This window comes from Sciurus carolinensis, chromosome 12 (genome assembly GCF_902686445.1).
Source record: "Sciurus carolinensis chromosome 12, mSciCar1.2, whole genome shotgun sequence".
NCBI lineage: Eukaryota > Metazoa > Chordata > Mammalia > Rodentia > Sciuridae > Sciurus > Sciurus carolinensis.
Window position 1 is genome coordinate 33,150,976 of NC_062224.1, and position 11,275 is coordinate 33,162,250.

The following is an 11,275-nucleotide window of genomic DNA, read 5'->3' on the forward strand; positions in this document are numbered from 1 at the left end:
AGGGGGCTCAGGATGCATGAGCTTCAGTGGAGAGCAGGGATGGAGGGCAGGGGTCAGAAAACTGTAGGATGTCGGCCACTCTGGTCTGGGGTGGGGTTCTCCAGGTGACCTCCTCCTGGTAAACGTCCCCTCTGTCTGTACTGGGCGGCTTCTGTCTATCTGGTGAGTCATTCGCTATCAGCACAGGTGAACAGCTCTGCATTCAAGCCTCCTGAAGCTACCCTCTGCCACAGGGCAGAGCCCATAAGACCTGCAAAGACAAAAAAGACTCACTCTGGAATTTTATGGAGTCTGGAGACCCCATAAAAAGGGATCCCAGAGACACTCCACAGTAAGCTCTCCAGGGACAGGCCCCTGCCCCTCTCCTGTCCCTCCCCTCCCCTCACCCTCCTCCCTCTGGACACAGCCTTACCTTCCCGTCTTCCTACAGGGTGTGGAGGGGGGCTGACCTTGGTGGCTGACTTAGGGGGCACTTTATCCTCCTCTCTTCCCTCTGCTCCATGGCAGGATGGTAGCTCTCTGGAAATGGGCGTGGACCTAGGCAAGGTCCAAGCACAGTGACAGAGGACCCTGCCCTGGACAAGCTTCAGAACTTAGCCTTCCTTCTGCAGCCAGCATTCCCAACCCCCTGCTGGGAACACTTGAAGTGGCACTGCACAACACCCACTCTCTGTAGGTGAGGGTCTGTTCTGCGGAGATCAGCATCACAGTACAGAATTGGAGCTCAGCCCTCCTGGGACATGAGGCTTCTGGCCACCAAGAACACCTCCTTTGTGTTGAAATAGTAACGGAGAATGTGATTATTGAGCCTCTGTCATATTCTAGGGAGTCCTAAGCCTTTCCATGCATCATTTCATTTAATTTCAACAACAGTTATATTTTTCTTTTCTTTTTCTTCCTCCCTTCCTTCCTCCATCCCTCCCTCCCTCCTGCTACCAGAAGAGCCTTTGAAGTCAGTTCCAGGCACGAGGAAGGGAGTCTCTGAGGATGGCAAGGACCACAAGTGTGCCAAACACCCCAAAAACCGTCCTGACCACCCAGCAGAGGAGAGCATTCAAGGCCTCATTTGAAGTGTCCTCCAAACTCTGCAGGAAGGTACAGGTGGGTAGAAGGGAGGGACGGGACAGCACTGCCTCTCTGTGTACCTGGGCTCCTCTGGATGTCGGCACTTGGGGTCAGTGGTAAGGAAGGGGGTCAGCCAGTCTGTGCAAGAGGGCTTGAGCCCTACTGTGGATGCTGAGGTGTAACTGGGCTCCCCGAGTCTTTGTGTATGATGCCATTCCACAACTGTCACCTGTGCAGTGTGATAGGAACAACAAGAAGCAGTATCCGTTTGGTACAGTCACAGAGAAGGCAGGCTGCATAGCTGGTGGCAGGTGCTCTTCCTCTGGCCTAGTGCTTCCCTCGCTGGGTGCCTGGGGGCTCCTCTGAGCATAGGTCTTTTCCTGTGGAGTGGCACAGCGCTTTGTGGATGTGCCATGGCTTTTGAACATCCACCTGTTGTTCCCACTAGGAGCCGTTAACAGTAGGGCTGTCCTGAACCTGGTGTAAAGAAATTCGGCCTTAACAAGAGAGGCATTTATTTTTCCCTACATCCCAGTCCACAGGAGAGCAGGCAGAGACTGACAGCAGCTGTGCTGTCTATCACTGGGCCTAAGGGTTGTCCAACTGTCACCCTGTTTCCTGCCACCAGGGAGGGGAGGAGGCAGGGCAGCCCAGGTGCCTGTGCCCAGGTTTGCTGGCCACTCCACTCTATGAGAGGGCGAAGTTCAGTCCTGAGGCTGCACATCCCACGGGGAAAGCTGGGGACTGAGCCCATCTGGTGACCATGTGTCCGTTACACTCAGGCTTCCACCATGGAAGGAAGGTGGAGGAGGTGGCTGCCAGGATAGTTTCTGGCTCTGCTACGATGGCTGTGGCCATCCCTGAGCATTCATGATTGACCAACTGCCTTTACACAGCAAAAAGAAAGAAATCATTCTTTTTGAAATTTATAAAGGAAATACCATTTTTTTAAGGGTTAGAATGTCTTTTTCTGCCTTCCTGATGGAATTCCTCAGCCTTTGCTGTAGGGACAAGATAACCTGAGGTCTTCGTAACCCCCAGCAAAACATGTATGTCCTGTTCTGGTCTGTGGCCCAGCAGGGTTCAGTGTAGGCCTGCTCTACTGCTGCCGTTTGAGGGTCCAGCCTGAAGGAGCAGTGCCCCCTGGGACACTGTCTCATGAAAGTGGCAGAAGGTGAGAGTCCAGGGCGGAGAAGGAACAGCATGCTCTCACTGGACGTGACATTCATTATGTCCTCTGTTTCATGGGCCCAAGCAAGGCTGGGGCTTGGCCTCATGGTGCAGAGCAGGGGCCATCAGGGGTCAGAACTGGTGGCACAATAGTGCACTCTGTCACCCAGCTGCCCTTCCTTCCCCTGCCCTTGGTACAAATGGGACTCCCCAGGTCGGCTTGCACAGGACAACTGTCACCTTCCTCGGTGTGCTTCCCAGCCTCTGGGTGGCCACGTGCTGGGGGCTTGTTCCTGGGCAGTTTTCAGACCAACAGCAAGGAGGTGATGGCATCAGGACTGTAACTCCTCCTGTGAGCCCTGAGGACTCGGCAAAGGGACCATGGGGGTTAGGGAGGGGTGTCCACTCTGGAATCAGGTGAGGCTTTGTGGAACAGGTGGCTGCCGAGTTGGGCCTCTGAGCAATGGAGAGAGTTTCAGCAGGTACAGGGGCCCCAGCTTAGCAGGAGGGTGTGCCTTGAAAGTCTGGCCTGATCTTCCCTAAGCCCAGCCCAGTGGCATGAGTAGGGTGAGGCACTTCCCAGGCCTGGGGCTTACTGTCTGCCCTGCCTGTCAGGGCTCTTCAATCCCATCTTCTCTGGTGTCTCCTAAGAAGAGGCCATGTCTCTTGGGCCTCTCTGCACATTTGCTTTATTGGACCCCCATCCTGCCATCTTGCCAGACCCTTCCCATGAGCCTGGCTGGCTCACTGGCTGGCAGATGTTTAAGTACATTTCTTTATTATCTGGACCCCATTGTCCTTGTCCCCACCTGGCCCCAGTGCATGTGTCCGCACCGGGGCTGCCCACTGATCCTGCTGGGTTCCAGATGGCTCTTCTCTTCTGTCTCTTCCTCTCTGGGAAGGGCTCACTCAGGATAAGTGTGGAACCACAAAGTTCCTTGAGCTAGAGGGGCAAAATGGAACACTTAGGGCCATGGATTTGGGCAGAAGGGAGGACTGACTGTTCTGGGGAAGCAGGCTTCACCCCGTTCCTCCTCCAGTGGGCTGGCATCCACGCATGGCCTGCAACTGCAGCATGGGGGAATTTCTAGTGTCTAAGGGACACCTGAGGGCTTATTCCAAGGAGAAGCTCCTTGGAGTGTGTAAATGTTCACGAGTCAGCGGTTTGGCCAGCTTTTTGTCACTATGACCCAAGTCCCTGACATAACAACTTAAAGGAGGAACAGTTTATTTTGGCTCACACAGGGTTCCCTGGCACCATTGCTGTGGGCCTGAGGTGGGTCAGAGCATCATGGTGGGAGAGTGCAGCAAAGGCCACTGACCTGGGAAGCAGAGTGAGAGAGAACACGAGGTGGTGGCAAGATGGAGTTGCCAGGGGCACACCGCAAGGACCCACTGCCTCCCACCAGGTCCCTCCCAGTGGTTCATTCAGTCACCAGGGGACTGATCCACTGATGAGGTCAGAGCCCTGGTGGTTCTGTCAGGCGCCAAAGCTCCAGCTCTGGACACTGCTACACTGGGGACAGACCTTCAGTGCCTGGTCTGTGGGGGGCTTTGCCTGGACTTCCTTTCTACCTGGAAGGAAGCCTGCTCTTGCCTCTGGGCTTCTGCTAAGCACAAATCAGCCTGTAGCCTCTGCACAGGCGAGCCCGTTGGCCTCCCCATGACTGCACAGGAAATGTTCTGCCTCCTACCTGAACTGCCAATGGTTCTTCAAGAATAACTCACTTTTTCTAGGTGAGGGAGATGCTGGCTGTAGAGACAGAGCTGAGCATCTGTGTGGTGCAGGTGTGGTTCCAGAACCAGAGACCTAAGGTAAGGGCTTCTTGCTTCTGGGTTGCTCTTTCCTGAGGCAGGAGCAGAGGGCGCTTCACTGGCTGCCAGGCTCTCTGTCCTGAGCTCCCTGGAGAGCAGCTCTCTCCAGTAACAACCCTGCTGACACAGGGTTTCAGCCGCAGCTGAAGGGCAGACCAAGGTATCTGTTTTAGTGTAATGTCTTTATTTTCCTAGTGACCGTGCCTCTGAATCTGCCAGCCATTGGTACCAATCCATGTCTTTGGGTTAAACCATATTCTCTACTTTACATTTATTTTTAAATTTATATCTGTGTACTCCAGATACCAATTTTTGTTTTTAATAATTCAAAGAGAAACCTAAAAAGCACTTAGATGACTGGCCCAAGATGGCATGTTGGCATAGTGGCATGAGAGCCTTGGCGGCCCTCTCCCCTCACCAGCTCAGTCCATAGCACCTGTCCTCCTGGCCTGCCAGGGCCTGCTGCCCCATCATGGGCTGTTCTGGAACCTCTTCCTGTGCCTCTTCCTACCCCTGCAAGTGCCTGCCTCCTACCTGCTTCCCTGGTCTGCAGAGGGTGATGAAAGCTGTCTTCTCATTTGCTGGAGATGAACTAGGGGAGATTTCCTGCAGTTGAATTCCTCAGAGGGGTTGGGATGGGTTCAGTCATCTGAATGGACTCCATGGAGCAGGCAGTTGAAGAGGCCCCTGTGCCCATGGGGGCACTTTAAACCTCTGAGGAAACTTGCAGTAAAGACATTTTAAGACCCAGTGTTTCCTACACACACACACACACACACACACACACACACACACACGTGCATGTGCTAAACATGTGTTGAGGTCTTATGGAGCTCCAATGTTCAACTGTTCCACAGAACACAATTGAGAAAAATGGGATTCAAGTTCCTTAGTCCGAGGTGCCGGGTAGTTCTCAAATACAAGGTGGCAGGTAGGGGACAAACAATCTCTTGGTTCATTCAAGTCACCTTGTGGCACTTGCTGAGAGGGAGTCCCTGTTCCTGTGGGGTAAGCATCCTTCCCCTCCACTGTGAGGGGTCTTGTGTGTTCTTCCTCAACCTGGCTCCACTTACTAGCCTCTCAGCAGAGCTGAATCCTTTCCTTGGCCCCTTGTGTGCAACCTAGTGTGGCCGGCATCTGAAGTGGCCCTCTCTCCTGCCAGATGAAGAAGCTGACCAGGTGGCAGCAGCAGCAGCAGCAGGACCAGCAGAACACACAGAGGCTGAGCTCTGGTAAGTGCTGGCCCCTGAAGACTGGCCTCTGCTGGGCTCCATGAGGGATGGGCACTTGGCAGAACCCAGCTTGCCCCACTTTGGAGAGAAGCCCACCACAGGGGGTGAACCAGGAGAAGCCAGTGAAAGCACGTGGGCCAGAGCCCCACATCCAGAACTGCAGATGGGGGAGGCTCTGGCCCAGCACAGAGCCAAGCTGGGGCAGGTATCAGGGCACGTCAGAGTCAGAGGCCTGTCCCATTGCTCGTCTCCATTCCTCCTCCTCCTAGGCTGGCCAGTTTACTAGAAGACTCCCCTGGCTCAGCCTGTGACAGGTGACCTGAGATGATCCATTTGAAGAAAAGATTTATTTGGGAGAGGGTTTCAGTCCATGTTGGGGCTCTGGTTTTTGGGGTCCATGTGTGGCACACCATGGCAGAGTGTGTGGCAGTGGAAAGCTGCCTGCCCCATGGAGGCCAGAGAGCAGAGAACATAGTAGGATCTAGAAGGAGAAAGAGGATGGTTCCAGGCATGCACCAGTGACCTACTTCCTCCACTGGTCCCCCTCCCAAAGGCTCCACCATCTCCCACAGTGCCACAGGCTGGGGACCAAGCCTCTAGCCTCTGGAGGGGACTTAATTTCCCAACCATAGCAACCCCTTCAAAATAATGTAAAATGATGACAATACAAAAAACCCCTAAGGTGAGCAGCAGTTACTGTCCCCCTCTCAGATGGGCAGATGAGGGTTCTGCAAGTCTGAGAAGGGTCCTGGCATAGGTGAGAGTTGGAGACAAGTCAGGAGCAGCTCTGACTACACTCCATTGGGCTGGGTGTTCCAACCCACTCCTCGCTGGATGTGCCCTTTCTGGGTGTACCCTTGCCCCTTGTTTTTTTTTTTTTTTAATCTAGGGGAGGTGCAAGGAGTTGGGAGGGGAGTGGACGGAGTGACTGAGGGAGAGTCCAAGGAAGCACTAAGGAAAAAGCATGGAGAATTACAGGTTAGAACCATGTCATTCTTAAAGGGACATCCTGCCCATATCAACACCCATCAGTGTTCCTTGAACCCCTGTGCCTTGAACTGGGCTTTTCACACTTCAGTGTGTGCACAGGCCACCTACAATCTTGCTGAAGTGCAGGTTCCAATTTGCAGGGAAGGTCTGGATGACCCTGAGAGTCTGCATTTTTAACAGCTCTCAGGTGGGGCCACTGCTGCTGGCCTATGGACCACATCTTGAAGGCCTTGCAACAGGCATAATCTCATCCTTGCTTAGACTCTGAACTATGCTTGACATCTAGGCTAGGTTCGATCCATAATTTGGCTCTTACAGTAAAGAGTTCCCTTAGTGCTCACTTAACAATGAGAGATGCTAATAAAGAAAAGAGTTGACCTGGGGCAGGGCTACTGGGAAGGGTGGGCAGTGAGTCAGCCAGAGCTAGTGTTCTCCTTCAGAACTTCCCTCAATGCCAATGGACCTGGGACCAGCTGTTCTGTCTCCTCATGCATCCCCAGGTGGGGAAATGGTACCTGCCAGCTCTATCTCCCAGGGCCCTGTAGTTTTCCAAGGGCCTCGAGCGATGTAAGTTGACACCATCTAGGCAACAAGCTGAAAGGAAGAATGCACTGGCTGTGGCATTAGGAGAACACAGACTCCAATCCTTGCACAGTGTTTAACTCTGGGGCAGCTCCTGGGGAGACTCAGGAAGCAGAGGCTGGGAGGAGGGGCCCTTTCACCCCAAGGCTGAGGGGGCGAGGTTTCTTGCCCCAGTGTAGCAGGTTGTAACTTCAAGGCACATACAGTCTCATGGAATCTTCCCATCATCCCCATGTGGTTCACGGTCCAGTATCATGACTCCCATGGATGAATGGGTTCATAAGAGGTTATTGATGGATCTTTAGAGTCATCACTCCTGGGGTGGCCACACCTGAGTGCAGGATCCAACTCTTTAAGTGACATGTTTATAGGGTGCTCTCAAATTTCAATTCCCCAGCTGCCACCCCATCCCTGTCCTCCAAGGTCGGGGCCTTTGGTTGGGCACAGGCTACAGTCACTAATGTCTGCTCACCTCCTTCCATCTTGTGAATGAGGGACTAGGCCCAGGCATGAAACTCCACCACTGTCACATAGGTCCCCAGGTCACAGCTTGAGGTGGCCTCCGTGATTCTCAGATCTGGTGTTTGCACCTTCTGTAGTCATTCCCACACTGAGTAGGTCTGACTTCCAAAGGACCTGAGAGTCATGGTGGTGTCTGCCCAGAGCCAACCTGGATCACAGCATGGGCATGTGATAGTGAGGGGTGCAAGGCTCCAGTGTGAGGCTCTGGGCTGCAAATTGAGGATGACCTGCCATCGTCTTTGTCCAGCAGCTCAGACGAATGGTTGTTGGAGTGCCAGCATGGAAGGGATCATGAACCCCTACAGGGCTCTACCCAACCCCCAGCAGCTCATGGCCATCAACCAGAGCATCTACAGCTCTGACCTCTTCTGCCAGGGTCTCACCCCACCCCAGATGCCAGGAAATCACATGCACCCTTAAAGTGCATGGACCTCCACCCTGCTATGGCCTCTCCTTCCCCCAGACGCACCCAGACAATCACTGTCGCTCCCCAGCAGGACAAGTGAACCACAAAGCAGGGCTAGAGTCCCCCAAGAATCAGCTACTGGGGGCTGCAAGGGAAGGCTGCTGTGGGTGCTCACCAGTGAGGTGCACCTCAGAGTTCCAGAGCTTCCTAGCTGAGCTTCCCTCAAGTCCCACCCCACCTTCTCTATAAGGCAGTGCTCAGCAGGTGAGACCTGAGGAGCCCTGAGGTGGGGGAGCACAGAGGTGCAAGGCTAAAGCTGAACCTCAGGGTTGACCACAGGACACTCACGGAGTCTGTGAAGGGCACAATTCATGGATCTATAGATGGAATCACGGGTGATAAGTCACTCTAATAGTTAAAAGAGAGTTTTAGTCAATAAGCCTTCCAAAAACAAGTATCAAAGACAAAACCCTCACAAAGATTTTGTCCACATTTCCTCCTTACTTGAAAAATAAGTGGCCAGTTGTGGACACATGACTGTAATCCCAATGGCTCAGGAGGCTGAGGCAGAAGGATTGCAAGTTTGAGGTCAGTCTCAGCAACTTAGTGTGTATCTAAGCAACTCAATGAGGCCCTGTCTCTAAATAAAAAATACAAAAGCTGAGGATGTGGCTCCCTGGCCAAGCACCCTGGGTCAGTACCCAGTGCCCCTTACCCTCTCAGAATTTCTCTCATTAAAGTCACCCTACTCCACCTATCACACGTCGGCAAGTACTGACCATGTCTGGACCTGCAGGTCTTTCTTGGCCAACCTCACTCATGCACAGCTCTGTGGACACGCACACTTATGTTTCTGACGTCCATCCTTCTGAGGCATGGTCACAGTGGTCTTCCTCACTCCAGGCCATGGGAAAGCAGGCAGAGGTTTTGGTTGGGCCCCCGGCCCAACCTCTGCAGGGTCCCTGGCCCAGCCTCTGCAAGGCCCCTGGCCCAACCTCTGCAGGGGTCCCTGATTCAGCCTCTGCAGGGTTCATGGCCTAGACTCTGTGAGGACCCTCCCCCTGCATACCTGCTGTCCACACATGCTGTCCTTTGCTGTGCTGCATTTTAGCACCATCATGTTCTGGTTTATGTTTTCACCTGTCCTTTGGACAGGAGCCTCCTAGTGAGGCTATTGACCCCTGGATTAGGTCCCTCCCCCTTCTCTATGCTGGTGTCCCCAGCACCTGCCTTCCCTTCACCAGTGAAGAGTCACGGGGTATGTGCATTTGACTGAATTTCCTAGCACTGAAGCAAGTCTCTCCTCCCAGACACCCATGTCAGTGTTTCTTCTCCATTTCAGGTGCTGAGTCCCTGTTCTATGACCTGAATAGTGAAGACACTTTCCTCAGGAACCTGGGTGACTTTTTCCTAGCAACCTCAGAATCTGGGCCCCTGCAGTCCAGAGTGGGCAACAACATCGACCCCCTGTATTCCATGCAGAATTTGTACTTCACCCGTTGAGTCTTCCCAGCATCTGTGACTAGGCTCCCATATGGAACTACCATATTCTGTGAGGGGTGACTGACTTTAGGACAGGGAGGCCAGGGGAGAGGTGGGCTGGGCAGGGAGGTGTGTGGGATGCTGCTGTTGTATAATGATTTGGCGTAGCTTGGCATTTCCAAACACTGAGTGTGTTATGGATTACCTAGTTCAATGTTTCTAATAAGAGTCTTAGGATTATATAGGAAGATGTGCTCATCATTAAGGACAGGGACTTTAATATAGACACTCATGCAAATTAGATACCTAGGGGTTCCTAACAACTTCCTGCTGTTTTGGGAAGCTCTCATGAAGAGGCGTATGTATCTATCCATCTGTACACCCACAGACAGACAGCTGTGTGCATGACTGCGTGACCTTTCATACCTTGTCATCGAAGTTTATTCCTGATTGTAACAGACTCCAACTGTACAGCAAAAGTAACTTTATTTTCAGTGTAAACTATATTTAAGTAAATGCTTGATGCACTTAAGTTATAAAATGAGATAATCTACTTTTTATAAGCTTAATTTTTAGTTTGAAGAGACTTGTCAGCAGGGCAGAGGGGCTACTCCCTGCCCTATAGTGCCAGAGCCCATGTCTTCCAGAGCATCTGAGCCCTGGAAAGCAGATCTGTATGCTGGCAGCCCTCTCCAGAGGAGTCCTGCTCTTTGGGGTTCAATCACTGGGCTTGGGTAGAACAGAACAATCTCTGATCATGTTCTTAGAAAACATGCAGCTAGACTCTTGAGCTTTCTCTCAAATTCTGACATGGCACCCAGTTGTTGGGGGGCCTCAGCTTTCACAAGTGTGGGGTGAGGCTGACAGCATGGACCTACCTCCCTGAGGACACTGAAGTTCCACATAGTAGGGCTGCAACCAAGATCTGGTGTTTGTTTAAAATAGGAGCAGATCACCCACTTGGTGGGCAGGCTGCCTGGGGCTGCAGGCAGGAAGGTCTCTGATGCAGCTGAGGGCTGCTGGGCCTACCCATCCTCTGCAAGGCCTGTGCTGGAAGAGCTGACAGCTCAGGAGGAGGCTGGAGTTCTTCAGCAGGAGAGGCTCAGCCCCAGGGGTCAGAGCAGGCATGGTGGTGTTCCAGAGCAGGGGCTGACTGACCATGACCTGTGGGTCTGCTTCCTAGTTTTTAATGTGTCATTTAAGAAAGAGAGAGATAGAAAAATATATGACAGACTGTGGCCCAGGGAGCCTGACATACTTGCTGCCTGTGTTATCTGGCTCTTGGCAGAGCATTTTGAGGGTTCCCTGTTGTCAAGGTCCTATTTCTGCATGGCCTGTGGAGCTTTTCAATGGGGGAGGACCTTGGAACCTGGGGATCTGCCCCAGCACATGAATCTGGCCCTGAGCGCATAAGACCCAGCAGTCACGACACAGGGCATTTACTTCTTGGTCTCCTGCTGGAGCTACGATGGGGCTTCTGTGCTGGGAGGGCTTCTGGGAACCAGAGTGGGTGGGCAGGACAGAGAGACAGCCTGCACTCCTCTGAGGGACTGTACTGAATGTGCTCCCACTGTGGAGGCATCACTGGAGCCTTGCACACAGCCACAGGTCCCCTCTACTGTGAGCTGGAGGGAACACATCCCTTAAGGTAGAGTCTGTGTCCTGCAGTTTTTGTGCCCTTGTGTATAATTTATGCAAACCACTAAGAAAGCCACACCAGTATGACCAGCAGGATCATGCAGATGCTGGTTGGCCCAAGGTTTCTGAGTGATCAGTTGGAAGATGTGGCAATCTCCACATTAAGCTCACTGGTATGGAGCTGTTTGCATTCCTGCCATGAGAAAGTTTGCTTGGCAATCAGCGGCATCTTGGGGCAGCCTTCTCACCAAGGGCTGGAGGCATATGTCTTGCCAGTACAGGAGGGCAGAGTTCCCAGTCATCTTCAGTGCATAGATAATGGGCAAGGGCACTGTATGTGAGACCAAGTGTCTCGCTCCAAAGGGGTGCTGGT

General features: G+C 52.9%; 1 pseudogene; it reads left to right on the plus strand.

Annotated features, from left to right (window-relative positions):
• Positions 1-9,356, plus strand: part of LOC124961765 (LIM homeobox transcription factor 1-alpha-like) — a 268,694-nt pseudogene extending 259,338 nt beyond the window's left edge.
• The last annotated feature ends 1,919 nt before the right edge of the window (positions 9,357-11,275 follow it).